This window comes from Haliotis cracherodii, unplaced genomic scaffold (assembly GCF_022045235.1).
Source record: "Haliotis cracherodii isolate W230 unplaced genomic scaffold, xgHalCrac1.p SCAF_18, whole genome shotgun sequence".
Lineage (NCBI taxonomy): Eukaryota > Metazoa > Mollusca > Gastropoda > Lepetellida > Haliotidae > Haliotis > Haliotis cracherodii.
The window spans coordinates 25,531,037-25,556,361 of record NW_027266273.1 but is presented as its reverse complement, the minus strand read 5'-3'; the positions used below and the strand labels follow the sequence as shown (position 1 = coordinate 25,556,361).

The following is a 25,325-nucleotide window of genomic DNA, read 5'->3' as shown; positions in this document are numbered from 1 at the left end:
TGCTGAAATGATAAGGTGACTGGGGTGCAGACAGGTATCTGTAACATTAACTCTGGTTTCTCTTCATCCATTCGGATAAATCTTTCGCCTTTTACTAAAGATTTCCGTGGAGAGGAACATCACAATGAGTCTATAGACTAATTTATTACGCCCTGCATTGCCAGGGTCAACATTCCAAATAATAAAAATAGAACTCCAAGCACTTGCATCAAAGGGAGGTAACCACTTCTTGCTTCTGTCTTCTCTCCTCTTTTAATGTGGGGATATTGCAAATGTACAGCGTTGTTTACAAGCTGAAGCCACCATCCCCTCATTGACCTTTTCTTTATTATGGGTGGGCACGACAATCGCTTGTTGGATTTGTATCTTCAGGGGTGCATTGACGTGAGCGTCGCTCACAATGATAGGCTAAGTAACACGATTAGTCCACGTTCAAAATGGCTGCCACACACACTGGATTGATCAAAGCCGACATTATTTTGACATGCCATGCTTGCATCAAGCGATCTCCGAGTTGAAGATGTTTACCAAATCATTTTTACAATAGTTTTATCACTGTTTATGTCACATAAAAAGCTTATATTGAACAGATGATTTAAATGACACGAGTCATGTCTTCGCACCTGCACGTGCTGAAATGATAAGGTGACTGGGGTGCAGACAGGTATCTGTAACATTAACTCTGGTTTCTCTTCATCCATTCGGATAAATCTTTCGCCTTTTACTAAAGATTTCCGTGGAGAGGAACATCACAATGAGTCTATAGACTAATTTATTACGCCCTGCATTGCCAGGGTCAACATTCCAAATAATAAAAATAGAACTCCAAGCACTTGCATCAAAGGGAGGTAACCACTTCTTGCTTCTGTCTTCTCTCCTCTTTTAATGTGGGGATATTGCAAATGTACAGCGTTGTTTACAAGCTGAAGCCACCATCCCCTCATTGACCTTTCCTTTATTATGGGTGCGCACGTGAATCGCTTGTTGGATTTGTATCTTGAGGGGTGCATTGACGTGAGCGTCGCTCACAATGATAGGCTAAGTAACATGATTAGTCCACGTTCAAAATGGCTTCCACACACACTGGATTGATCAAAGCCGACATTATTTTGACACGCCATGCTTGCATCAAGCGATCTCCGAGTTGAAGATGTTTACCAAATCATTTTTACAATTGTTTTATCACTGTTTATGTCACATAAAAAGCTTATATTGAACAGATGATTTAAATGACACGAGTCATGTCTTTGCACCTGCACGTGCTGAAATGATAAGGTGATTGGGGTGCAGACAGGTATCTGTAACATTAACTCTGGTTTTTCTTCATCCATTCGGATAAATCTTTCGCCTTTTACTAAAGATTTCCGTGGAGAGGAACATCACAATGAGTCTATAGACTAATTTATTACGCCCTGCATTGCCAGGGTCAACATTCCAAATAATAAAAATAGAACTCCAAGCACTTGCATCAAAGGGAGGTAACCACTTCTTGCTTCTGTCTTCTCTCCTCTTTTAATGTGGGGATATTGCAAATGTACAGCGTTGTTTACAAGCTGAAGCCACCATCCCCTCATTGACCTTTTCTTTATTATGGGTGGGCACGACAATCGCTTGTTGGATTTGTATCTTGAGGGGTGCATTGACGTGAGCGTCGCTCACAATGATGGGCTAAGTAACACGATTAGTCCACGTTCAAAATGGCTGCCACACTCACTGGATTGATCAAAGCCGACATTATTTTGACATGCCATGCTTGCATCAAGCGATCTCCAAGTTGAAGATGTTTACCAAATCATTTTTACAATAGTTTTATCACTGTTTATGTCACATAAAAAGCTTATATTGAACAGATGATTTAAATGACACGAGTCATGTCTTCGCACCTGCACGTGCTGAAATGATAAGGTGACTGGGGTGCAGACAGGTATCTGTAACATTAACTCCGGTTTCTCTTCATCCATTCGGATAAATCTTTCGCCTTTTACTAAAGATTTCCGTGGAGAGGAACATCACAATGAGTCTATAGACTAATTTATTACGCCCTGCATTGCCAGGGTCAACATTCCAAATAATAAAAATAGAACTCCAAGCACTTGCATCAAAGGGAGGTAACCACTTCTTGCTTCTGTCTTCTCTCCTCTTTTAATGTGGGGATATTGCAAATGTACAGCGTTGTTTACAAGCTGAAGCCACCATCCTCTCATTGACCTTTCCTTTATTATGGGTGCACACGAGAATCGCTTGTTGGATTTGTATCTTGAGGGGTGCATTGACGTGAGCGTCGCTCACAATGATTGTCTAAGTAACACGATTAGTCCACGTTCAAAATGGCTTCCACACACACTGGATTGATCAAAGCCGACATTATTTTGACACGCCATGCTTGCATCAAGCGATCTCCGAGTTGAAGATGTTTACCAAATCATTTTTACAATTGTTTTATCACTGTTTATGTCACATAAAAAGCTTATATTGAACAGATGATTTAAATGACACGAGTCATGTCTTCGCACCTGCACGTGCTGAAATGATAAGGTGACTGGGGTGCAGACAGGTATCTGTAACATTAACTCTGGTTTCTCTTCATCCATTCGGATAAATCTTTCGCCTTTTACTAAAGATTTCCGTGGAGAGGAACATCACAATGAGTCTATAGACTAATTTATTACACCCTGCATTGCCAGGGTCAACATTCCAAATAATAAAAATAGAACTCCAAGCACTTGCATCAAAGGGAGGTAACCACTTCTTGCTTCTGTCTTCTCTCCTCATTTAATGTGGGGGATATTGCAAATGTACAGCTTTGTTTACAAGCTGAAGCCACCATCCCCTCATTGACCTTTCCTTTATTATGGGTGCGCACGTGAACCGCTTGTTGGATTTGTATCTTGAGGGGTGCATTGACGTGAGCGTCGCTCACAATGATAGGCTAAGTAACATGATTAGTCCACGTTCAAAATGGCTTCCACACACACTGGATTGATCAAAGCCGACATTATTTTGACACGCCATGCTTGCATCAAGCGATCTCCGAGTTGAAGATGTTTACCAAATCATTTTTACAATTGTTTTATCACTGTTTATGTCACATAAAAAGCTTATATTGAACAGATGATTTAAATGACACGAGTCATGTCTTCGCACCTGCACGTGCTGAAATGATAAGGTGACTGGGGTGCAGACAGGTATCTGTAACATTAACTCTGGTTTCTCTTCATCCATTCGGATAAATCTTTCGCCTTTTACTAAAGATTTCCGTGGAGAGGAACATCACAATGAGTCTATAGACTAATTTATTACGCCCTGCATTGCCAGGGTCAACATTCCAAATAATAAAAATAGAACTCCAAGCACTTGCATCAAAGGGAGGTAACCACTTCTTGCTTCTGTCTTCTCTCCTCTTTTAATGTGGGGATATTGCAAATGTACAGCGTTGTTTACAAGCTGAAGCCACCATCCCCTCATTGACCTTTTCTTTATTATGGGTGGGCACGACAATCGCTTGTTGGATTTGTATCTTCAGGGGTGCATTGACGTGAGCGTCGCTCACAATGATAGGCTAAGTAACACGATTAGTCCACGTTCAAAATGGCTGCCACACACACTGGATTGATCAAAGCCGACATTATTTTGACATGCCATGCTTGCATCAAGCGATCTCCGAGTTGAAGATGTTTACCAAATCATTTTTACAATAGTTTTATCACTGTTTATGTCACATAAAAAGCTTATATTGAACAGATGATTTAAATGACACGAGTCATGTCTTCGCACCTGCACGTGCTGAAATGATAAGGTGACTGGGGTGCAGACAGGTATCTGTAACATTAACTCTGGTTTCTCTTCATCCATTCGGATAAATCTTTCGCCTTTTACTAAAGATTTCCGTGGAGAGGAACATCACAATGAGTCTATAGACTAATTTATTACGCCCTGCATTGCCAGGGTCAACATTCCAAATAATAAAAATAGAACTCCAAGCACTTGCATCAAAGGGAGGTAACCACTTCTTGCTTCTGTCTTCTCTCCTCTTTTAATGTGGGGATATTGCAAATGTACAGCGTTGTTTACAAGCTGAAGTCACCATCCCCTAATTGACCTTTCCTTTATTATGGGTGGGCACGAGAATCGCTTGTTGGATTTGTATCTTGAGGGGTGCATTGACGTGAGCGTCGCTCACAATGATTGTCTAAGTAACACGATTAGTCCACGTTCAAAATGGCTGCCACACACACTGGATTGATCAAAGCCGACATTATTTTGACACGCCATGCTTGCATCAAGCGATCTCCGAGTTGAAGATGTTTACCAAATCATTTTTACAATTGTTTTATCACTGTTTATGTCACATAAAAAGCTTATATTGAACAGATGATTTAAATGACACGAGTCATGTCTTCGCACCTGCACGTGCTGAAATGATAAGGTGACTGGGGTGCAGACAGGTATCTGTAACATTAACTCTGGTTTCTCTTCATCCATTCGGATAAATCTTTCGCCTTTTACTAAAGATTTCCGTGGAGAGGAACATCACAATGAGTCTATAGACTAATTTATTACGCCCTGCATTGCCAGGGTCAACATTCCAAATAATAAAAATAGAACTCCAAGCACTTGCATCAAAGGGAGGTAACCACTTCTTGCTTCTGTCTTCTCTCCTCTTTTAATGTGGGGATATTGCAAATGTACAGCGTTGTTTACAAGCTGAAGCCACCATCCTCTCATTGACCTTTCCTTTATTATGGGTGCGCACGAGAATCGCTTGTTGGATTTGTATCTTGAGGGGTGCATTGACGTGAGCGTCGCTCACAATGATAGGCTAAGTAACATGATTAGTCCACGTTCAAAATGGCTGCCACACTCACTGGATTGATCAAAGCCGACATTATTTTGACACGCCATGCTTGCATCAAGCGATCTCCGAGTTGAAGATGTTTACCAAATCATTTTTACAATTGTTTTATCACTGTTTATGTCACATAAAAAGCTTATATTGAACAGATGATTTAAATGACACGAGTCATGTCTTCGCACCTGCACGTGCTGAAATGATAAGGTGACTGGGGTGCAGACAGGTATCTGTAACATTAACTCTGGTTTCTCTTCATCCATTCGGATAAATCTTTCGCCTTTTACTAAAGATTTCCGTGGAGAGGAACATCACAATGAGTCTATAGACTAATTTATTACGCCCTGCATTGCCAGGGTCAACATTCCAAATAATAAAAATAGAACTCTAAGCACTTGCATCAAAGGGAGGTAACCACTTCTTGCTTCTGTCTTCTCTCCTCATTTAATGTGGGGGATATTGCAAATGTACAGCGTTGTTTACAAGCTGAAGCCACCATCCCCTCATTGACCTTTCCTTTATCATGGGTGGGCACGAGAATCGCTTGTTGGATTTGTATCTTGAGGGGTGCATTGACGTGAGCGTCGCTCACAATGATAGGCTAAGTAACATGTTTAGTCCACGTTCAAAATGGCTTCCACACACACTGGATTGATCAAAGCCGACATTATTTTGACACGCCATGCTTGCATCAAGCGATCTCCGAGTTGAAGATGTTTACCAAATCATTTTTACAATAGTTTTATCACTGTTTATGTCACATAAAAAGCTTATATTGAACAGATGATTTAAATGACACGAGTCATGTCTTCGCACCTGCACGTGCTGAAATGATAAGGTGACTGGGGTGCAGACAGGTATCTGTAACATTAACTCTGGTTTCTCTTCATCCATTCGGATAAATCTTTCGCCTTTTACTAAAGATTTCCGTGGAGAGGAACATCACAATGAGTCTATAGACTAATTTATTACGCCCTGCATTGCCAGGGTCAACATTCCAAATAATAAAAATAGAACTCCAAGCACTTGCATCAAAGGGAGATAACCACATTTTGCTTCTGTCTTCTCTCCTCTTTTAATGTGGGGATATTGCAAATGTACAGCGTTGTTTACAAGCTGAAGCCACCATCCTCTCATTGACCTTTCCTTTATTATGGGTACGCACGAGAATCGCTTGTTGGATTTGTATCTTGAGGGGTGCATTGACGTGAGCGTCGCTCACAATGATTGTCTAAGTAACAAGATTAGTCCACGTTCAAAATGGCTGCCACACACACTGGATTGATCAAAGCCGACATTATTTTGACACGCCATGCTTGCATCAAGCGATCTCCGAGTTGAAGATGTTTACCAAATCATTTTTACAATTGTTTTATCACTGTTCATGTCACATAAAAAGCTTATATTGAACAGATGATTTAAATGACACGAGTCATGTCTTCGCACCTGCACGTGCTGAAATGATAAGGTGACTGGGGTGCAGACAGGTATCTGTAACATTAACTCTGGTTTCTCTTCAACCATTCGGATAAATCTTTCGCCTTTTACTAAAGATTTCCGTGGAGAGGAACATCACAATGAGTCTATAGACTAATTTATTACGCCCTGCCTTGCCAGGGTCAACATTCCAAATAATAAAAATAGAACTCCAAGCACTTGCATCAAAGGGAGGTAACCACTTCTTGCTTCTGTCTTCTCTCCTCTTTTAATGTGGGATATTGCAAATGTACAGCGTTGTTTACAAGCTGAAGCCACCATCCTCTCATTGACCTTTCCTTTATTATGGGTGCGCACGAGATTCGCTTGTTGGATTTGTATCTTGAGGGGTGCATTGACGTGAGCGTCGCTCACAATGATAGGCTAAGTAACATGATTAGTCCACGTTCAAAATGGCTGCCACACTCACTGGATTGATCAAAGCCGACATTATTTGGGCACGCCATGCTTGCATCAAGCGATCTCCGAGTTGAAGATGTTTACCAAATCATTTTTACAATTGTTTTATCACTGTTTATGTCACATAAAAAGCTTATATTGAACAGATGATTTAAATGACACGAGTCATGTCTTCGCACCTGCACGTGCTGAAATGATAAGGTGACTGGGGTGCAGACAGGTATCTGTAACATTAACTCTGGTTTCTCTTCATCCATTTGGATAAATCTTTCGCCTTTTACTAAAGATTTCCGTGGAGAGGAACATCACAATGAGTCTATAGACTAATTTATTACGCCCTGCATTGCCAGGGTCAACATTCCAAATAATAAAAATAGAACTCCAAGCACTTGCATCAAAGGGAGGTAACCACTTCTTGCTTCTGTCTTCTCTCCTCTTTTAATGTGGGGATATTGCAAATGTACAGCGTTGTTTACAAGCTGAAGCCACCATCCCCTCATTGACCTTTTCTTTAATATGGGTGCGCACGACAATCGCTTGTTGGATTTGTATCTTGAGGGGTGCATTGACGTGAGCGTCGCTCACAATGATGGGCTAAGTAACACGATTAGTCCACGTTCAAAATGGCTGCCACACACACTGGATTGATCAAAGCCGACATTATTTTGACACGCCATGCTTGCATCAAGCGATCTCCGAGTTGAAGATGTTTACCAAATCATTTTTACTATAGTTTTATCACTGTTTATGTCACATAAAAAGCTTATATTGAACAGATGATTTAAATGACACGAGTCATGTCTTCGCACCTGCACGTGCTGAAATGATAAGGTGACTGGGGTGCAGACAGGTATCTGTAACATTAACTCTGGTTTCTCTTCATCCATTCGGATAAATCTTTCGCCTTTTACTAAAGATTTCCGTGGAGAGGAACATCACAATGAGTCTATAGACTAATTTATTACGCCCTGCATTGCCAGGGTCAACATTCCAAATAATAAAAATAGAACTCCAAGCACTTGCATCAAAGGGAGGTAACCACTTCTTGCTTCTGTCTTCTCTCCTCTTTTAATGTGGGGATATTGCAAATGTACAGCGTTGTTTACAAGCTGAAGCCACCATCCTCTCATTGACCTTTCCTTTATTATGGGTGCACACGAGAATCGCTTGTTGGATTTGTATCTTGAGGGGTGCATTGACGTGAGCGTCGCTCACAATGATTGTCTAAGTAACACGATTAGTCCACGTTCAAAATGGCTGCCACACACACTGGATTGATCAAAGCCGACATTATTTTGACACGCCATGCTTGCATCAAGCGATCTCCGAGTTGAAGATGTTTACCAAATCATTTTTACAATTGTTTTATCACTGTTTATGTCACATAAAAAGCTTATATTGAACAGATGATTTAAATGACACGAGTCATGTCTTCGCACCTGCACGTGCTGAAATGATAAGGTGACTGGGGTGCAGACAGGTATCTGTAACATTAACTCTGGTTTCTCTTCATCCATTCGGATAAATCTTTCGCCTTTTACTAAAGATTTCCGTGGAGAGGAACATCACAATGAGTCTATAGACTAATTTATTACACCCTGCATTGCCAGGGTCAACATTCCAAATAATAAAAATAGAACTCCAAGCACTTGCATCAAAGGGAGGTAACCACTTCTTGCTTCTGTCTTCTCTCCTCATTTAATGTGGGGGATATTGCAAATGTACAGCTTTGTTTACAAGCTGAAGCCACCATCCCCTCATTGACCTTTCCTTTATTATGGGTGCGCACGTGAACCGCTTGTTGGATTTGTATCTTCAGGGGTGCATTGACGTGAGCGTCGCTCACAATGATAGGCTAAGTAACACGATTAGTCCACGTTCAAAATGGCTGCCACACACACTGGATTGATCAAAGCCGACATTATTTTGACACGCCATGCTTGCATCAAGCGATCTCCGAGTTGAAGATGTTTACCAAATCATTTTTACAATTGTTTTATCACTGTTTATGTCACATAAAAAGCTTATATTGAACAGATGATTTAAATGACACGAGTCATGTCTTCGCACCTGCACGTGCTGAAATGATAAGGTGACTGGGGTGCAGACAGGTATCTGTAACATTAACTCTGGTTTCTCTTCATCCATTTGGATAAATCTTTCGCCTTTTACTAAAGATTTCCGTGGAGAGGAACATCACAATGAGTCTATAGACTAATTTATTACGCCCTGCATTGCCAGGGTCAACATTCCAAATAATAAAAATAGAACTCCAAGCACTTGCATCAAAGGGAGGTAACCACTTCTTGCTTCTGTCTTCTCTCCTCTTTTAATGTGGGGATATTGCAAATGTACAGCGTTGTTTACAAGCTGAAGCCACCATCCCCTCATTGACCTTTTCTTTAATATGGGTGCGCACGACAATCGCTTGTTGGATTTGTATCTTGAGGGGTGCATTGACGTGAGCGTCGCTCACAATGATGGGCTAAGTAACACGATTAGTCCACGTTCAAAATGGCTGCCACACACACTGGATTGATCAAAGCCGACATTATTTTGACACGCCATGCTTGCATCAAGCGATCTCCGAGTTGAAGATGTTTACCAAATCATTTTTACTATAGTTTTATCACTGTTTATGTCACATAAAAAGCTTATATTGAACAGATGATTTAAATGACACGAGTCATGTCTTCGCACCTGCACGTGCTGAAATGATAAGGTGACTGGGGTGCAGACAGGTATCTGTAACATTAACTCTGGTTTCTCTTCATCCATTCGGATAAATCTTTCGCCTTTTACTAAAGATTTCCGTGGAGAGGAACATCACAATGAGTCTATAGACTAATTTATTACGCCCTGCATTGCCAGGGTCAACATTCCAAATAATAAAAATAGAACTCCAAGCACTTGCATCAAAGGGAGGTAACCACTTCTTGCTTCTGTCTTCTCTCCTCTTTTAATGTGGGGATATTGCAAATGTACAGCGTTGTTTACAAGCTGAAGCCACCATCCTCTCATTGACCTTTCCTTTATTATGGGTGCACACGAGAATCGCTTGTTGGATTTGTATCTTGAGGGGTGCATTGACGTGAGCGTCGCTCACAATGATTGTCTAAGTAACACGATTAGTCCACGTTCAAAATGGCTGCCACACACACTGGATTGATCAAAGCCGACATTATTTTGACACGCCATGCTTGCATCAAGCGATCTCCGAGTTGAATATGTTTACCAAATCATTTTTACAATTGTTTTATCACTGTTTATGTCACATAAAAAGCTTATATTGAACAGATGATTTAAATGACACGAGTCATGTCTTCGCACCTGCACGTGCTGAAATGATAAGGTGACTGGGGTGCAGACAGGTATCTGTAACATTAACTCTGGTTTCTCTTCATCCATTCGGATAAATCTTTCGCCTTTTACTAAAGATTTCCGTGGAGAGGAACATCACAATGAGTCTATAGACTAATTTATTACACCCTGCATTGCCAGGGTCAACATTCCAAATAATAAAAATAGAACTCCAAGCACTTGCATCAAAGGGAGGTAACCACTTCTTGCTTCTGTCTTCTCTCCTCATTTAATGTGGGGGATATTGCAAATGTACAGCTTTGTTTACAAGCTGAAGCCACCATCCCCTCATTGACCTTTCCTTTATTATGGGTGCGCACGTGAACCGCTTGTTGGATTTGTATCTTCAGGGGTGCATTGACGTGAGCGTCGCTCACAATGATAGGCTAAGTAACACGATTAGTCCACGTTCAAAATGGCTGCCACACACACTGGATTGATCAAAGCCGACATTATTTTGACATGCCATGCTTGCATCAAGCGATCTCCGAGTTGAAGATGTTTACCAAATCATTTTTACAATAGTTTTATCACTGTTTATGTCACATAAAAAGCTTATATTGAACAGATGATTTAAATGACACGAGTCATGTCTTCGCACCTGCACGTGCTGAAATGATAAGGTGACTGGGGTGCAGACAGGTATCTGTAACATTAACTCTGGTTTCTCTTCATCCATTCGGATAAATCTTTCGCCTTTTACTAAAGATTTCCGTGGAGAGGAACATCACAATGAGTCTATAGACTAATTTATTACGCCCTGCATTGCCAGGGTCAACATTCCAAATAATAAAAATAGAACTCCAAGCACTTGCATCAAAGGGAGGTAACCACTTCTTGCTTCTGTCTTCTCTCCTCTTTTAATGTGGGGATATTGCAAATGTACAGCGTTGTTTACAAGCTGAAGTCACCATCCCCTAATTGACCTTTCCTTTATTATGGGTGGGCACGAGAATCGCTTGTTGGATTTGTATCTTGAGGGGTGCATTGACGTGAGCGTCGCTCACAATGATTGTCTAAGTAACACGATTAGTCCACGTTCAAAATGGCTGCCACACACACTGGATTGATCAAAGCCGACATTATTTTGACACGCCATGCTTGCATCAAGCGATCTCCGAGTTGAAGATGTTTACCAAATCATTTTTACAATTGTTTTATCACTGTTTATGTCACATAAAAAGCTTATATTGAACAGATGATTTAAATGACACGAGTCATGTCTTCGCACCTGCACGTGCTGAAATGATAAGGTGACTGGGGTGCAGACAGGTATCTGTAACATTAACTCTGGTTTCTCTTCATCCATTCGGATAAATCTTTCGCCTTTTACTAAAGATTTCCGTGGAGAGGAACATCACAATGAGTCTATAGACTAATTTATTACGCCCTGCATTGCCAGGGTCAACATTCCAAATAATAAAAATAGAACTCCAAGCACTTGCATCAAAGGGAGGTAACCACTTCTTGCTTCTGTCTTCTCTCCTCATTTAATGTGGGGGATATTGCAAATGTACAGCGTTGTTTACAAGCTGAAGCCACCATCCCCTCATTGACCTTTCCTTTATTATGGGTGCGCACGTGAATCGCTTGTTGGATTTGTATCTTGAGGGGTGCATTGACGTGAGCGTCGCTCACAATGATAGGCTAAGTAACATGATTAGTCCACGTTCAAAATGGCTTCCACACACACTGGATTGATCAAAGCCGACATTATTTTGACACGCCATGCTTGCATCAAGCGATCTCCGAGTTGAAGATGTTTACCAAATCATTTTTACAATTGTTTTATCACTGTTTATGTCACATAAAAAGCTTATATTGAACAGATGATTTAAATGACACGAGTCATGTCTTCGCACCTGCACGTGCTGAAATGATAAGGTGACTGGGGTGCAGACAGGTATCTGTAACATTAACTCTGGTTTCTCTTCATCCATTCGGATAAATCTTTCGCCTTTTACTAAAGATTTCCGTGGAGAGGAACATCACAATGAGTCTATAGACTAATTTATTACGCCCTGCATTGCCAGGGTCAACATTCCAAATAATAAAAATAGAACTCCAAGCACTTGCATCAAAGGGAGGTAACCACTTCTTGCTTCTGTCTTCTCTCCTCTTTTAATGTGGGGATATTGCAAATGTACAGCGTTGTTTACAAGCTGAAGCCACCATCCCCTCATTGACCTTTTCTTTATTATGGGTGGGCACGACAATCGCTTGTTGGATTTGTATCTTCAGGGGTGCATTGACGTGAGCGTCGCTCACAATGATAGGCTAAGTAACACGATTAGTCCACGTTCAAAATGGCTGCCACACACACTGGATTGATCAAAGCCGACATTATTTTGACATGCCATGCTTGCATCAAGCGATCTCCGAGTTGAAGATGTTTACCAAATCATTTTTACAATAGTTTTATCACTGTTTATGTCACATAAAAAGCTTATATTGAACAGATGATTTAAATGACACGAGTCATGTCTTCGCACCTGCACGTGCTGAAATGATAAGGTGACTGGGGTGCAGACAGGTATCTGTAACATTAACTCTGGTTTCTCTTCATCCATTCGGATAAATCTTTCGCCTTTTACTAAAGATTTCCGTGGAGAGGAACATCACAATGAGTCTATAGACTAATTTATTACGCCCTGCATTGCCAGGGTCAACATTCCAAATAATAAAAATAGAACTCCAAGCACTTGCATCAAAGGGAGGTAACCACTTCTTGCTTCTGTCTTCTCTCCTCTTTTAATGTGGGGATATTGCAAATGTACAGCGTTGTTTACAAGCTGAAGTCACCATCCCCTAATTGACCTTTCCTTTATTATGGGTGGGCACGAGAATCGCTTGTTGGATTTGTATCTTGAGGGGTGCATTGACGTGAGCGTCGCTCACAATGATTGTCTAAGTAACACGATTAGTCCACGTTCAAAATGGCTGCCACACACACTGGATTGATCAAAGCCGACATTATTTTGACACGCCATGCTTGCATCAAGCGATCTCCGAGTTGAAGATGTTTACCAAATCATTTTTACAATTGTTTTATCACTGTTTATGTCACATAAAAAGCTTATATTGAACAGATGATTTAAATGACACGAGTCATGTCTTCGCACCTGCACGTGCTGAAATGATAAGGTGACTGGGGTGCAGACAGGTATCTGTAACATTAACTCTGGTTTCTCTTCATCCATTCGGATAAATCTTTCGCCTTTTACTAAAGATTTCCGTGGAGAGGAACATCACAATGAGTCTATAGACTAATTTATTACGCCCTGCATTGCCAGGGTCAACATTCCAAATAATAAAAATAGAACTCCAAGCACTTGCATCAAAGGGAGGTAACCACTTCTTGCTTCTGTCTTCTCTCCTCATTTAATGTGGGGGATATTGCAAATGTACAGCGTTGTTTACAAGCTGAAGCCACCATCCCCTCATTGACCTTTCCTTTATTATGGGTGCGCACGTGAATCGCTTGTTGGATTTGTATCTTGAGGGGTGCATTGACGTGAGCGTCGCTCACAATGATAGGCTAAGTAACATGATTAGTCCACGTTCAAAATGGCTTCCACACACACTGGATTGATCAAAGCCGACATTATTTTGACACGCCATGCTTGCATCAAGCGATCTCCGAGTTGAAGATGTTTACCAAATCATTTTTACAATTGTTTTATCACTGTTTATGTCACATAAAAAGCTTATATTGAACAGATGATTTAAATGACACGAGTCATGTCTTTGCACCTGCACGTGCTGAAATGATAAGGTGATTGGGGTGCAGACAGGTATCTGTAACATTAACTCTGGTTTTTCTTCATCCATTCGGATAAATCTTTCGCCTTTTACTAAAGATTTCCGTGGAGAGGAACATCACAATGAGTCTATAGACTAATTTATTACGCCCTGCATTGCCAGGGTCAACATTCCAAATAATAAAAATAGAACTCCAAGCACTTGCATCAAAGGGAGGTAACCACTTCTTGCTTCTGTCTTCTCTCCTCTTTTAATGTGGGGATATTGCAAATGTACAGCGTTGTTTACAAGCTGAAGCCACCATCCCCTCATTGACCTTTTCTTTATTATGGGTGGGCACGACAATCGCTTGTTGGATTTGTATCTTGAGGGGTGCATTGACGTGAGCGTCGCTCACAATGATGGGCTAAGTAACACGATTAGTCCACGTTCAAAATGGCTGCCACACTCACTGGATTGATCAAAGCCGACATTATTTTGACATGCCATGCTTGCATCAAGCGATCTCCGAGTTGAAGATGTTTACCAAATCATTTTTACAATAGTTTTATCACTGTTTATGTCACATAAAAAGCTTATATTGAACAGATGATTTAAATGACACGAGTCATGTCTTCGCACCTGCACGTGCTGAAATGATAAGGTGACTGGGGTGCAGACAGGTATCTGTAACATTAACTCCGGTTTCTCTTCATCCATTCGGATAAATCTTTCGCCTTTTACTAAAGATTTCCGTGGAGAGGAACATCACAATGAGTCTATAGACTAATTTATTACGCCCTGCATTGCCAGGGTCAACATTCCAAATAATAAAAATAGAACTCCAAGCACTTGCATCAAAGGGAGGTAACCACTTCTTGCTTCTGTCTTCTCTCCTCTTTTAATGTGGGGATATTGCAAATGTACAGCGTTGTTTACAAGCTGAAGCCACCATCCTCTCATTGACCTTTCCTTTATTATGGGTGCACACGAGAATCGCTTGTTGGATTTGTATCTTGAGGGGTGCATTGACGTGAGCGTCGCTCACAATGATTGTCTAAGTAACACGATTAGTCCACGTTCAAAATGGCTTCCACACACACTGGATTGATCAAAGCCGACATTATTTTGACACGCCATGCTTGCATCAAGCGATCTCCGAGTTGAAGATGTTTACCAAATCATTTTTACAATTGTTTTATCACTGTTTATGTCACATAAAAAGCTTATATTGAACAGATGATTTAAATGACACGAGTCATGTCTTCGCACCTGCACGTGCTGAAATGATAAGGTGACTGGGGTGCAGACAGGTATCTGTAACATTAACTCTGGTTTCTCTTCATCCATTCGGATAAATCTTTCGCCTTTTACTAAAGATTTCCGTGGAGAGGAACATCACAATGAGTCTATAGACTAATTTATTACACCCTGCATTGCCAGGGTCAACATTCCAAATAATAAAAATAGAACTCCAAGCACTTGCATCAAAGGGAGGTAACCACTTCTTGCTTCTGTCTTCTCTCCTCATTTAATGTGGGGGATATTGCAAATGTACAGCTTTGTTTACAAGCTGAAGCCACCATCCCCTCATTGACCTTTCCTTTATTATGGGTGCGCACGTGAACCGCTTGTTGGATTTGTATCTTGAGGGGTGCATTGACGTGAGCGTCGCTCACAATGATAGGCTAAGTAACATGATTAGTCCACGTTCAAAATGGCTTCCACACACACTGGATTGATCAAAGCCGACATTATTTTGACACGCCATGCTTGCATCAAGCGATCTCCGAGTTGAAGATGTTTACCAAATCATTTTTACAATTGTTTTATCACTGTTTATGTCACATAAAAAGCTTATATTGAACAGATGATTTAAATGACACGAGTCATGTCTTCGCACCTGCACGTGCTGAAATGATAAGGTGACTGGGGTGCAGACAGGTATCTGTAACATTAACTCTGGTTTCTCTTCATCCATTCGGATAAATCTTTCGCCTTTTACTAAAGATTTCCGTGGAGAGGAACATCACAATGAGTCTATAGACTAATTTATTACGCCCTGCATTGCCAGGGTCAACATTCCAAATAATAAAAATAGAACTCCAAGCACTTGCATCAAAGGGAGGTAACCACTTCTTGCTTCTGTCTTCTCTCCTCATTTAATGTGGGGGATATTGCAAATGTACAGCGTTGTTTACAAGCTGAAGCCACCATCCCCTCATTGACCTTTCCTTTATTATGGGTGCGCACGTGAATCGCTTGTTGGATTTGTATCTTGAGGGGTGCATTGACGTGAGCGTCGCTCACAATGATAGGCTAAGTAACATGATTAGTCCACGTTCAAAATGGCTTCCACACACACTGGATTGATCAAAGCCGACATTATTTTGACACGCCATGCTTGCATCAAGCGATCTCCGAGTTGAAGATGTTTACCAAATCATTTTTACAATTGTTTTATCACTGTTTATGTCACATAAAAAGCTTATATTGAACAGATGATTTAAATGACACGAGTCATGTCTTCGCACCTGCACGTGCTGAAATGATAAGGTGACTGGGGTGCAGACAGGTATCTGTAACATTAACTCTGGTTTCTCTTCATCCATTCGGATAAATCTTTCGCCTTTTACTAAAGATTTCCGTGGAGAGGAACATCACAATGAGTCTATAGACTAATTTATTACGCCCTGCATTGCCAGGGTCAACATTCCAAATAATAAAAATAGAACTCCAAGCACTTGCATCAAAGGGAGGTAACCACTTCTTGCTTCTGTCTTCTCTCCTCTTTTAATGTGGGGATATTGCAAATGTACAGCGTTGTTTACAAGCTGAAGCCACCATCCCCTCATTGACCTTTTCTTTATTATGGGTGGGCACGACAATCGCTTGTTGGATTTGTATCTTCAGGGGTGCATTGACGTGAGCGTCGCTCACAATGATAGGCTAAGTAACACGATTAGTCCACGTTCAAAATGGCTTCCACACACACTGGATTGATCAAAGCCGACATTATTTTGACATGCCATGCTTGCATCAAGCGATCTCCGAGTTGAAGATGTTTACCAAATCATTTTTACAATAGTTTTATCACTGTTTATGTCACATAAAAAGCTTATATTGAACAGATGATTTAAATGACACGAGTCATGTCTTCGCACCTGCACGTGCTGAAATGATAAGGTGACTGGGGTGCAGACAGGTATCTGTAACATTAACTCTGGTTTCTCTTCATCCATTCGGATAAATCTTTCGCCTTTTACTAAAGATTTCCGTGGAGAGGAACATCACAATGAGTCTATAGACTAATTTATTACGCCCTGCATTGCCAGGGTCAACATTCCAAATAATAAAAATAGAACTCCAAGCACTTGCATCAAAGGGAGGTAACCACTTCTTGCTTCTGTCTTCTCTCCTCTTTTAATGTGGGGATATTGCAAATGTACAGCGTTGTTTACAAGCTGAAGTCACCATCCCCTAATTGACCTTTCCTTTATTATGGGTGGGCACGAGAATCGCTTGTTGGATTTGTATCTTGAGGGGTGCATTGACGTGAGCGTCGCTCACAATGATTGTCTAAGTAACACGATTAGTCCACGTTCAAAATGGCTGCCACACACACTGGATTGATCAAAGCCGACATTATTTTGACACGCCATGCTTGCATCAAGCGATCTCCGAGTTGAAGATGTTTACCAAATCATTTTTACAATTGTTTTATCACTGTTTATGTCACATAAAAAGCTTATATTGAACAGATGATTTAAATGACACGAGTCATGTCTTCGCACCTGCACGTGCTGAAATGATAAGGTGACTGGGGTGCAGACAGGTATCTGTAACATTAACTCTGGTTTCTCTTCATCCATTCGGATAAATCTTTCGCCTTTTACTAAAGATTTCCGTGGAGAGGAACATCACAATGAGTCTATAGACTAATTTATTACGCCCTGCATTGCCAGGGTCAACATTCCAAATAATAAAAATAGAACTCCAAGCACTTGCATCAAAGGGAGGTAACCACTTCTTGCTTCTGTCTTCTCTCCTCTTTTAATGTGGGGATATTGCAAATGTACAGCGTTGTTTACAAGCTGAAGCCACCATCCCCTCATTGACCTTTTCTTTATTATGGGTGGGCACGACAATCGCTTGTTGGATTTGTATCTTCAGGGGTGCATTGACGTGAGCGTCGCTCACAATGATAGGCTAAGTAACACGATTAGTCCACGTTCAAAATGGCTGCCACACACACTGGATTGATCAAAGCCGACATTATTTTGACATGCCATGCTTGCATCAAGCGATCTCCGAGTTGAAGATGTTTACCAAATCATTTTTACAATAGTTTTATCACTGTTTATGTCACATAAAAAGCTTATATTGAACAGATGATTTAAATGACACGAGTCATGTCTTCGCACCTGCACGTGCTGAAATGATAAGGTGACTGGGGTGCAGACAGGTATCTGTAACATTAACTCTGGTTTCTCTTCATCCATTCGGATAAATCTTTCGCCTTTTACTAAAGATTTCCGTGGAGAGGAACATCACAATGAGTCTATAGACTAATTTATTACGCCCTGCATTGCCAGGGTCAACATTCCAAATAATAAAAATAGAACTCCAAGCACTTGCATCAAAGGGAGGTAACCACTTCTTGCTTCTGTCTTCTCTCCTCTTTTAATGTGGGGATATTGCAAATGTACAGCGTTGTTTACAAGCTGAAGTCACCATCCCCTAATTGACCTTTCCTTTATTATGGGTGGGCACGAGAATCGCTTGTTGGATTTGTATCTTGAGGGGTGCATTGACGTGAGCGTCGCTCACAATGATTGTCTAAGTAACACGATTAGTCCACGTTCAAAATGGCTGCCACACACACTGGATTGATCAAAGCCGACATTATTTTGACACGCCATGCTTGCATCAAGCGATCTCCGAGTTGAAGATGTTTACCAAATCATTTTTACAATTGTTTTATCACTGTTTATGTCACATAAAAAGCTTATATTGAACAGATGATTTAAATGACACGAGTCATGTCTTCGCACCTGCACGTGCTGAAATGATAAGGTGACTGGGGTGCAGACAGGTATCTGTAACATTAACTCTGGTTTCTCTTCATCCATTCGGATAAATCTTTCGCCTTTTACTAAAGATTTCCGTGGAGAGGAACATCACAATGAGTCTATAGACTAATTTATTACGCCCTGCATTGCCAGGGTCAACATTCCAAATAATAAAAATAGAACTCCAAGCACTTGCATCAAAGGGAGGTAACCACTTCTTGCTTCTGTCTTCTCTCCTCATTTAATGTGGGGGATATTGCAAATGTACAGCGTTGTTTACAAGCTGAAGCCACCATCCCCTCATTGACCTTTCCTTTATTATGGGTGCGCACGTGAATCGCTTGTTGGATTTGTATCTTGAGGGGTGCATTGACGTGAGCGTCGCTCACAATGATAGGCTAAGTAACATGATTAGTCCATGTTCAAAATGGCTTCCACACACACTGGATTGATCAAAGCCGACATTATTTTGACACGCCATGCTTGCATCAAGCGATCTCCGAGTTGAAGATGTTTACCAAATCATTTTTACAATTGTTTTATCACTGTTTATGTCACATAAAAAGCTTATATTGAACAGATGATTTAAATGACACGAGTCATGTCTTTGCACCTGCACGTGCTGAAATGATAAGGTGATTGGGGTGCAGACAGGTATCTGTAACATTAACTCTGGTTTTTCTTCATCCATTCGGATAAATCTTTCGCCTTTTACTAAAGATTTCCGTGGAGAGGAACATCACAATGAGTCTATAGACTAATTTATTACGCCCTGCATTGCCAGGGTCAACATTCCAAATAATAAAAATAGAACTCCAAGCACTTGCATCAAAGGGAGGTAACCACTTCTTGCTTCTGTCTTCTCTCCTCTTTTAATGTGGGGATATTGCAAATGTACAGCGTTGTTTACAAGCTGAAGCCACCATCCCCTCATTGACCTTTTCTTTATTATGGGTGGGCACGACAATCGCTTGTTGGATTTGTATCTTGAGGGGTGCATTGACGTGAGCGTCGCTCACAATGATGGGCTAAGTAACACGATTAGTCCACGTTCAAAATGGCTGCCACACTCACTGGATTGATCAAAGCCGACATTATTTTGACATGCCATGCTTGCATCAAGCGATCTCCGAGTTGAAGATGTTTACCAAATCATTTTTACAATAGTTTTATCACTGTTTATGTCACATAAAAAGCTTATATTGAACAGATGATTTAAATGACACGAGTCATGTCTTCGCACCTGCACGTGCTGAAATGATAAGGTGACTGGGGTGCAGACAGGTATCTGTAACATTAACTCTGGTTTCTCTTCATCCATTCGGATAAATCTTTCGCCTTTTACTAAAGATTTCCGTGGAGAGGAACATCACAATGAGTCTATAGACTAATTTATTACGCCCTGCATTGCCAGGGTCAACATTCCAAATAATAAAAATAGAACTCCAAGCACTTGCATCAAAGGGAGGTAACCACTTCTTGCTTCTGTCTTCTCTCCTCTTTTAATGTGGGGATATTGCAAATGTACAGCGTTGTTTACAAGCTTAAGCCACCATCCCCTCATTGACCTTTCCTTTATTATGGGTGGGCACGAGAATCGCTTGTTGGATTTGTATCTTCAGGGGTGCATTGACGTGAGCGTCGCTCACAATGATAGGCTAAGTAACATGATTAGTCCACGTTCAAAATAGCTTCCACACACACTGGATTGATCAAAGCCGACATTATTTTGACACGCCATGCTTGCATCAAGCGATCTCCGAGTTGAAGATGTTTACCAAATCATTTTTACAATTGTTTTATCACTGTTTATGTCACATAAAAAGCTTATATTGAACAGATGATTTAAATGACACGAGTCATGTCTTCGCACCTGCACGTGCTGAAATGATAAGGTGACTGGGGTGCAGACAGGTATCTGTAACATTAACTCTGGTTTCTCTTCAACCATTCGGATAAATCTTTCGCCTTTTACTAAAGATTTCCGTGGAGAGGAACATCACAATGAGTCTATAGACTAATTTATTACGCCCTGCATTGCCAGGGTCAACATTCCAAATAATAAAAATAGAAATCCAAGCACTTGCATCAAAGGGAGGTAACCACTTCTTGCTTCTGTCTTCTCTCCTCTTTTAATGTGGGGATATTGCAAATGTACAGCGTTGTTTACAAGCTGAAGCCACCATCCCCTCATTGACCTTTCCTTTATTATGGGTGGGCACGAGAATCGCTTGTTGGATTTGTATCTTGAGGGGTGCATTGACGTGAGCGTCGCTCACAATGATAGGCTAAGTAACACGATTAGTCCACGTTCAAAATGGCTGCCACACACACTGGATTGATCAAAGCCGACATTATTTTGACATGCCATGCTTGCATCAAGCGATCTCCGAGTTGAAGATGTTTACCAAATCATTTTTACAATTGTTTTATCACTGTTTATGTCACATAAAAAGCTTATATTGAACAGATGATTTAAATGACACGAGTCATGTCTTCGCACCTGCACGTGCTGAAATGATAAGGTGACTGGGGTGCAGACAGGTATCTGTAACATTAACTCTGGTTTCTCTTCATCCATTCGGATAAATCTTTCGCCTTTTACTAAAGATTTCCGTGGAGAGGAACATCACAATGAGTCTATAGACTAATTTATTACGCCCTGCATTGCCAGGGTCAACATTCCAAATAATAAAAATAGAACTCCAAGCACTTGCATCAAAGGGAGGTAACCACTTCTTGCTTCTGTCTTCTCTCCTCTTTTAATGTGGGGATATTGCAAATGTACAGCGTTGTTTACAAGCTGAAGCCACCATCCCCTCATTGACCTTTCCTTTATTATGGGTGGGCACGAGAATCGCTTGTTGGATTTGTATCTTCAGGGGTGCATTGACGTGAGCGTCGCTCACAATGATAGGCTAAGTAACACGATTAGTCCACGTTCAAAATGGCTGCCACACACACTGGATTGATCAAAGCCGACATTATTTTGACACGCCATGCTTGCATCAAGCGATCTCCGAGTTGAAGATGTTTACCAAATCATTTTTACAATTGTTTTATCACTGTTTATGTCACATAAAAAGCTTATATTGAACAGATGATTTAAAGGGGCACTGATCTAACGCAATTCCCCGGGACTGGTTGTTGCCTTTGTTATTGTTTTTTCCCAGTGAGTACCCGGATGTAGAGCAGAAATCTAGACTAGCTCGCGACCTCTGTTGCGCAATTCGTAAGCGCATTAGTCACTTTTATGGATACCGGTAGTAATAAGAGCGTATGGTCACATTGATCAACAAAATGAAATACAGTTTTCGAGATAATAAGGAAATGTAGGTATTTTTGTGGGTAGCATCGGTAATGGTGACGAAGTTTTGATAAGTCACTTGCTTGGTAATTTTGCGATTTTCGTTTACACTATTTTGACTTGCAACACAAAGTAAATATTTCATCTGAGCATTGCTTTTTTTATAGTGTGTATATTTTTTTACTGTCAAAATGTGTAACATATTTATCAAACGTATAAATATTCAGTTATTTTACAAAGTGACTGAAAAACATTTCCATCTGTATTATTATGATAACAAATTCCAAACATTTTGATGTTTAATGTCATCACCAAGAGACTGAAAAGGTTACGTTGAAAAGTACATTTCTATGTTGTTTGGCTTCTAATCCTACATAATAATCTGTTGTGATGTTTGTAGGCCCTTTTGATCGTCTTAATCAATCTGGACAGATCTTTTAGTCAAAATGACTGAAATATTTACACATTTTATAAATTGCCTGAGAGAATCACATTTTACAAATTGACGGTAATCTATACACGCTTACAAAGGAAATGACCTGTGAAAACAATGTCTATCGCGCATTGAAGAATTTCCCAACCAAGACGTAGAGAAACAAGAACGAATCGGTTCAAATGAAGGAAAACAAAATGCAAATACCATAATTACAACTTACCAAATTTATGTGTATAAATAGGCAGCTTCCTTGTTCGAGGAATGTATCCGTGAATATCCACACAAAGGAATAATGTCCCACTCATCTGCAGCTATACAAAATAACTTATTCGATGTCGCGTGTCTCTGTAACTATCAAATATTCTAAAAGATATATATCGTTTCGGGATATTATAACCAGTGTTCGTTTCTCAACTGATCACTTGGATTGTTTCCAAGGGTTGGCTGAGAAAGGCCACGTGACAACTATTTTCATAACGTCCACGGTTCCTAAAACATCCACTGAGTTTGATAACAATGAGCAACCAATCAACGTATTATCAGTTAACCCTTTGAACAAAGTATGTTGTTTTTACATCGGCACTTCACGCCATGATATGAGTGTATTCCCTTTGTTTTAGTAAACCTAGACATGTAAACACTCACTTTTGACATATCCACTGTGCAAGATAACAGTGATTAATCAATCAACGTATTTTCTGTTAATCCTTTGATGACTAGGAACGATCCGTTGATTTACATAAAAAAGTAAATCAACTGATCATTCATCTCTTGCTGGGCTGCCACGTGCATATTACATAACGCACATTTCACCTCACTTCAAACCTGGATATAGATTGAATAATTACCCCAGACACAATAAATGCCAAATGAGAACCTTTGTCAGGTAATCTAAGTGGTGCTACCACTAATTGTACCTGTAATAAATTCATTAACTGAGCATCAAGTGAATGACGACAAATACACAAGTGTAGGGTTATACGAGAAAACGTTGATGACAACAAGGGAGTAGTAATCGTATTATCGACGCAATCCGAAATCCGAAAATGCTTTCACTGCATGGATACCTTTTTTTTAGTATTAAACTATAACCATCTGGGGTATTTCCAAATGACAACTTCCGATGAGCTCCGCCCTTCTTTTTGTCTGTTTGTTTAGGCTGAAGAAATTAATTAACATGCGCCCTTTGTCGAATCTTTATAGATCACATTTAACTAATCAGTGTTTATTCAAAAATGCGTAAAACAAATATTGCCTCCAGCCTCCAAGTTTATTTAGCTGTCCTTGCAGACGGTAGCCCAGTCTCTGGTCACGCTCAGTTGCGTTGCGTATCATCCGGGTACTCAAGGGGGAAAAAACAATAACAAAGGCAACAACCAGTCCGGGGAATTGCGTTAGATCAGTGCCCCTTTAAATGACACGAGTCATGTCTTCGCACCTGCACGTGCTGAAATGATAAGGTGACTGGGGTGCAGACAGGTATCTGTAACATTAACTCTGGTTTCTCTTCATCCATTCGGATAAATCTTTCGCCTTTTACTAAAGATTTCCGTGGAGAGGAACATCACAATGAGTCTATAGACTAATTTATTACGCCCTGCATTGCCAGGGTCAACATTCCAAATAATAAAAATAGAACTCCAAGCACTTGCATCAAAGGGAGGTAACCACTTCTTGCTTCTGTCTTCTCTCCTCTTTTAATGTGGGGATATTGCAAATGTACAGCGTTGTTTACAAGCTGAAGCCACCATCCCCTCATTGACCTTTCCTTTATTATGGGTGGGCACGAGAATCGCTTGTTGGATTTGTATCTTCAGGGGTGCATTGACGTGAGCGTCGCTCACAATGATAGGCTAAGTAACACGATTAGTCCACGTTCAAAATGGCTGCCACACACACTGGATTGATCAAAGCCGACATTATTTTGACACGCCATGCTTGCATCAAGCGATCTCCGAGTTGAAGATGTTTACCAAATCATTTTTACAATTGTTTTATCACTGTTTATGTCACATAAAAAGCTTATATTGAACAGATGATTTAAATGACACGAGTCATGTCTTCGCACCTGCACGTGCTGATTTGATAAGGTGACTGGGGTGCAGACAGGTATCTGTAACATTAACTCTGGTTTCTCTTCATCCATTCGGATAAAACTTTCGCCTTTTACTAAAGATTTCCGTGGAGAGGAACATCACAATTAGTCTATAGACTAATTTATTACGCCCTGCATTGCCAGGGTCAACATTCCAAATAATAAAAATAGAACTCCAAGCACTTGCATCAAAGGGAGGTAACCACTTCTTGCTTCTGTCTTCTCTCCTCTTTTAATGTGGGGATATTGCAAATGTACAGCGTTGTTTACAAGCTGAAGCCACCATCCCCTCATTGACCTTTCCTTTATTATGGGTGGGCACGAGAATCGCTTGTTGGATTTGTATCTTGAGGGGTGCATTGACGTGAGCGTCGCTCACAATGATAGGCTAAGTAACACGATTAGTCCACGTTCAAAATGGCTGCCACACACACTGGATTGATCAAAGCCGACATTGTTTTGACACGCCATGCTTGCATCAAGCGATCTCCGAGTTGAAGATGTTTACCAAATCATTTTTACAATTGTTTTATCACTGTTTATGTCACATAAAAAGCTTATATTGAACA

At 40.6% G+C, this 25,325-nt stretch overlaps 37 non-coding genes across 37 annotated transcripts; all 37 read left to right on the top strand.

The window, feature by feature from the left end:
- Nucleotides 1-47: 47 nt before the first annotated feature.
- LOC139466231 (U5 spliceosomal RNA) lies at nt 48-168 on the top strand. The gene has a single exon (XR_011653283.1). It is a non-coding gene; the product is annotated as a U5 spliceosomal RNA (small nuclear RNA).
- A 509-nt stretch (nt 169-677) lies between these two features.
- On the top strand, nt 678-798 carry LOC139466229 (U5 spliceosomal RNA). Its single transcript, XR_011653282.1, has one exon. It is a non-coding gene; the product is annotated as a U5 spliceosomal RNA (small nuclear RNA).
- Nucleotides 799-1,307: 509 nt separating this feature from the next.
- Nucleotides 1,308-1,428, top strand: LOC139466465 (U5 spliceosomal RNA). Its single transcript, XR_011653506.1, has one exon. It is a non-coding gene; the product is annotated as a U5 spliceosomal RNA (small nuclear RNA).
- Nucleotides 1,429-1,937: 509 nt separating this feature from the next.
- LOC139466450 (U5 spliceosomal RNA) lies at nt 1,938-2,058 on the top strand. Its single transcript, XR_011653491.1, has one exon. It is a non-coding gene; the product is annotated as a U5 spliceosomal RNA (small nuclear RNA).
- A 509-nt stretch (nt 2,059-2,567) lies between these two features.
- On the top strand, nt 2,568-2,688 carry LOC139466191 (U5 spliceosomal RNA). The gene has a single exon (XR_011653246.1). It is a non-coding gene; the product is annotated as a U5 spliceosomal RNA (small nuclear RNA).
- A 510-nt stretch (nt 2,689-3,198) lies between these two features.
- Nucleotides 3,199-3,319, top strand: LOC139466228 (U5 spliceosomal RNA). Its single transcript, XR_011653281.1, has one exon. It is a non-coding gene; the product is annotated as a U5 spliceosomal RNA (small nuclear RNA).
- A 509-nt stretch (nt 3,320-3,828) lies between these two features.
- On the top strand, nt 3,829-3,949 carry LOC139466227 (U5 spliceosomal RNA). The gene has a single exon (XR_011653280.1). It is a non-coding gene; the product is annotated as a U5 spliceosomal RNA (small nuclear RNA).
- Nucleotides 3,950-4,458: 509 nt separating this feature from the next.
- LOC139466225 (U5 spliceosomal RNA) lies at nt 4,459-4,579 on the top strand. The gene has a single exon (XR_011653278.1). It is a non-coding gene; the product is annotated as a U5 spliceosomal RNA (small nuclear RNA).
- A 509-nt stretch (nt 4,580-5,088) lies between these two features.
- On the top strand, nt 5,089-5,209 carry LOC139466224 (U5 spliceosomal RNA). Its single transcript, XR_011653277.1, has one exon. It is a non-coding gene; the product is annotated as a U5 spliceosomal RNA (small nuclear RNA).
- A 510-nt stretch (nt 5,210-5,719) lies between these two features.
- Nucleotides 5,720-5,840, top strand: LOC139466223 (U5 spliceosomal RNA). The gene has a single exon (XR_011653276.1). It is a non-coding gene; the product is annotated as a U5 spliceosomal RNA (small nuclear RNA).
- Nucleotides 5,841-6,349: 509 nt separating this feature from the next.
- On the top strand, nt 6,350-6,470 carry LOC139466332 (U5 spliceosomal RNA). Its single transcript, XR_011653379.1, has one exon. It is a non-coding gene; the product is annotated as a U5 spliceosomal RNA (small nuclear RNA).
- Nucleotides 6,471-6,978: 508 nt separating this feature from the next.
- On the top strand, nt 6,979-7,099 carry LOC139466458 (U5 spliceosomal RNA). Its single transcript, XR_011653498.1, has one exon. It is a non-coding gene; the product is annotated as a U5 spliceosomal RNA (small nuclear RNA).
- A 509-nt stretch (nt 7,100-7,608) lies between these two features.
- Nucleotides 7,609-7,729, top strand: LOC139466222 (U5 spliceosomal RNA). Its single transcript, XR_011653275.1, has one exon. It is a non-coding gene; the product is annotated as a U5 spliceosomal RNA (small nuclear RNA).
- A 509-nt stretch (nt 7,730-8,238) lies between these two features.
- Nucleotides 8,239-8,359, top strand: LOC139466179 (U5 spliceosomal RNA). Its single transcript, XR_011653235.1, has one exon. It is a non-coding gene; the product is annotated as a U5 spliceosomal RNA (small nuclear RNA).
- Nucleotides 8,360-8,869: 510 nt separating this feature from the next.
- LOC139466456 (U5 spliceosomal RNA) lies at nt 8,870-8,990 on the top strand. The gene has a single exon (XR_011653497.1). It is a non-coding gene; the product is annotated as a U5 spliceosomal RNA (small nuclear RNA).
- Nucleotides 8,991-9,499: 509 nt separating this feature from the next.
- Nucleotides 9,500-9,620, top strand: LOC139466221 (U5 spliceosomal RNA). Its single transcript, XR_011653274.1, has one exon. It is a non-coding gene; the product is annotated as a U5 spliceosomal RNA (small nuclear RNA).
- Nucleotides 9,621-10,129: 509 nt separating this feature from the next.
- On the top strand, nt 10,130-10,250 carry LOC139466168 (U5 spliceosomal RNA). The gene has a single exon (XR_011653224.1). It is a non-coding gene; the product is annotated as a U5 spliceosomal RNA (small nuclear RNA).
- A 510-nt stretch (nt 10,251-10,760) lies between these two features.
- LOC139466220 (U5 spliceosomal RNA) lies at nt 10,761-10,881 on the top strand. The gene has a single exon (XR_011653273.1). It is a non-coding gene; the product is annotated as a U5 spliceosomal RNA (small nuclear RNA).
- A 509-nt stretch (nt 10,882-11,390) lies between these two features.
- Nucleotides 11,391-11,511, top strand: LOC139466219 (U5 spliceosomal RNA). Its single transcript, XR_011653272.1, has one exon. It is a non-coding gene; the product is annotated as a U5 spliceosomal RNA (small nuclear RNA).
- A 510-nt stretch (nt 11,512-12,021) lies between these two features.
- On the top strand, nt 12,022-12,142 carry LOC139466218 (U5 spliceosomal RNA). Its single transcript, XR_011653271.1, has one exon. It is a non-coding gene; the product is annotated as a U5 spliceosomal RNA (small nuclear RNA).
- A 509-nt stretch (nt 12,143-12,651) lies between these two features.
- Nucleotides 12,652-12,772, top strand: LOC139466217 (U5 spliceosomal RNA). The gene has a single exon (XR_011653270.1). It is a non-coding gene; the product is annotated as a U5 spliceosomal RNA (small nuclear RNA).
- Nucleotides 12,773-13,281: 509 nt separating this feature from the next.
- Nucleotides 13,282-13,402, top strand: LOC139466216 (U5 spliceosomal RNA). Its single transcript, XR_011653269.1, has one exon. It is a non-coding gene; the product is annotated as a U5 spliceosomal RNA (small nuclear RNA).
- Nucleotides 13,403-13,912: 510 nt separating this feature from the next.
- Nucleotides 13,913-14,033, top strand: LOC139466464 (U5 spliceosomal RNA). Its single transcript, XR_011653505.1, has one exon. It is a non-coding gene; the product is annotated as a U5 spliceosomal RNA (small nuclear RNA).
- A 509-nt stretch (nt 14,034-14,542) lies between these two features.
- On the top strand, nt 14,543-14,663 carry LOC139466448 (U5 spliceosomal RNA). The gene has a single exon (XR_011653489.1). It is a non-coding gene; the product is annotated as a U5 spliceosomal RNA (small nuclear RNA).
- Nucleotides 14,664-15,172: 509 nt separating this feature from the next.
- Nucleotides 15,173-15,293, top strand: LOC139466155 (U5 spliceosomal RNA). The gene has a single exon (XR_011653213.1). It is a non-coding gene; the product is annotated as a U5 spliceosomal RNA (small nuclear RNA).
- Nucleotides 15,294-15,803: 510 nt separating this feature from the next.
- On the top strand, nt 15,804-15,924 carry LOC139466213 (U5 spliceosomal RNA). The gene has a single exon (XR_011653267.1). It is a non-coding gene; the product is annotated as a U5 spliceosomal RNA (small nuclear RNA).
- Nucleotides 15,925-16,434: 510 nt separating this feature from the next.
- On the top strand, nt 16,435-16,555 carry LOC139466212 (U5 spliceosomal RNA). The gene has a single exon (XR_011653266.1). It is a non-coding gene; the product is annotated as a U5 spliceosomal RNA (small nuclear RNA).
- A 509-nt stretch (nt 16,556-17,064) lies between these two features.
- LOC139466211 (U5 spliceosomal RNA) lies at nt 17,065-17,185 on the top strand. The gene has a single exon (XR_011653265.1). It is a non-coding gene; the product is annotated as a U5 spliceosomal RNA (small nuclear RNA).
- Nucleotides 17,186-17,694: 509 nt separating this feature from the next.
- On the top strand, nt 17,695-17,815 carry LOC139466210 (U5 spliceosomal RNA). The gene has a single exon (XR_011653264.1). It is a non-coding gene; the product is annotated as a U5 spliceosomal RNA (small nuclear RNA).
- Nucleotides 17,816-18,324: 509 nt separating this feature from the next.
- LOC139466209 (U5 spliceosomal RNA) lies at nt 18,325-18,445 on the top strand. The gene has a single exon (XR_011653263.1). It is a non-coding gene; the product is annotated as a U5 spliceosomal RNA (small nuclear RNA).
- Nucleotides 18,446-18,954: 509 nt separating this feature from the next.
- LOC139466208 (U5 spliceosomal RNA) lies at nt 18,955-19,075 on the top strand. Its single transcript, XR_011653262.1, has one exon. It is a non-coding gene; the product is annotated as a U5 spliceosomal RNA (small nuclear RNA).
- A 510-nt stretch (nt 19,076-19,585) lies between these two features.
- LOC139466463 (U5 spliceosomal RNA) lies at nt 19,586-19,706 on the top strand. The gene has a single exon (XR_011653504.1). It is a non-coding gene; the product is annotated as a U5 spliceosomal RNA (small nuclear RNA).
- Nucleotides 19,707-20,215: 509 nt separating this feature from the next.
- Nucleotides 20,216-20,336, top strand: LOC139466207 (U5 spliceosomal RNA). The gene has a single exon (XR_011653261.1). It is a non-coding gene; the product is annotated as a U5 spliceosomal RNA (small nuclear RNA).
- Nucleotides 20,337-20,845: 509 nt separating this feature from the next.
- Nucleotides 20,846-20,966, top strand: LOC139466431 (U5 spliceosomal RNA). The gene has a single exon (XR_011653473.1). It is a non-coding gene; the product is annotated as a U5 spliceosomal RNA (small nuclear RNA).
- A 509-nt stretch (nt 20,967-21,475) lies between these two features.
- LOC139466206 (U5 spliceosomal RNA) lies at nt 21,476-21,596 on the top strand. The gene has a single exon (XR_011653260.1). It is a non-coding gene; the product is annotated as a U5 spliceosomal RNA (small nuclear RNA).
- A 2,557-nt stretch (nt 21,597-24,153) lies between these two features.
- On the top strand, nt 24,154-24,274 carry LOC139466205 (U5 spliceosomal RNA). Its single transcript, XR_011653259.1, has one exon. It is a non-coding gene; the product is annotated as a U5 spliceosomal RNA (small nuclear RNA).
- Nucleotides 24,275-24,783: 509 nt separating this feature from the next.
- Nucleotides 24,784-24,904, top strand: LOC139466554 (U5 spliceosomal RNA). Its single transcript, XR_011653592.1, has one exon. It is a non-coding gene; the product is annotated as a U5 spliceosomal RNA (small nuclear RNA).
- Nucleotides 24,905-25,325: the final 421 nt, after the last annotated feature.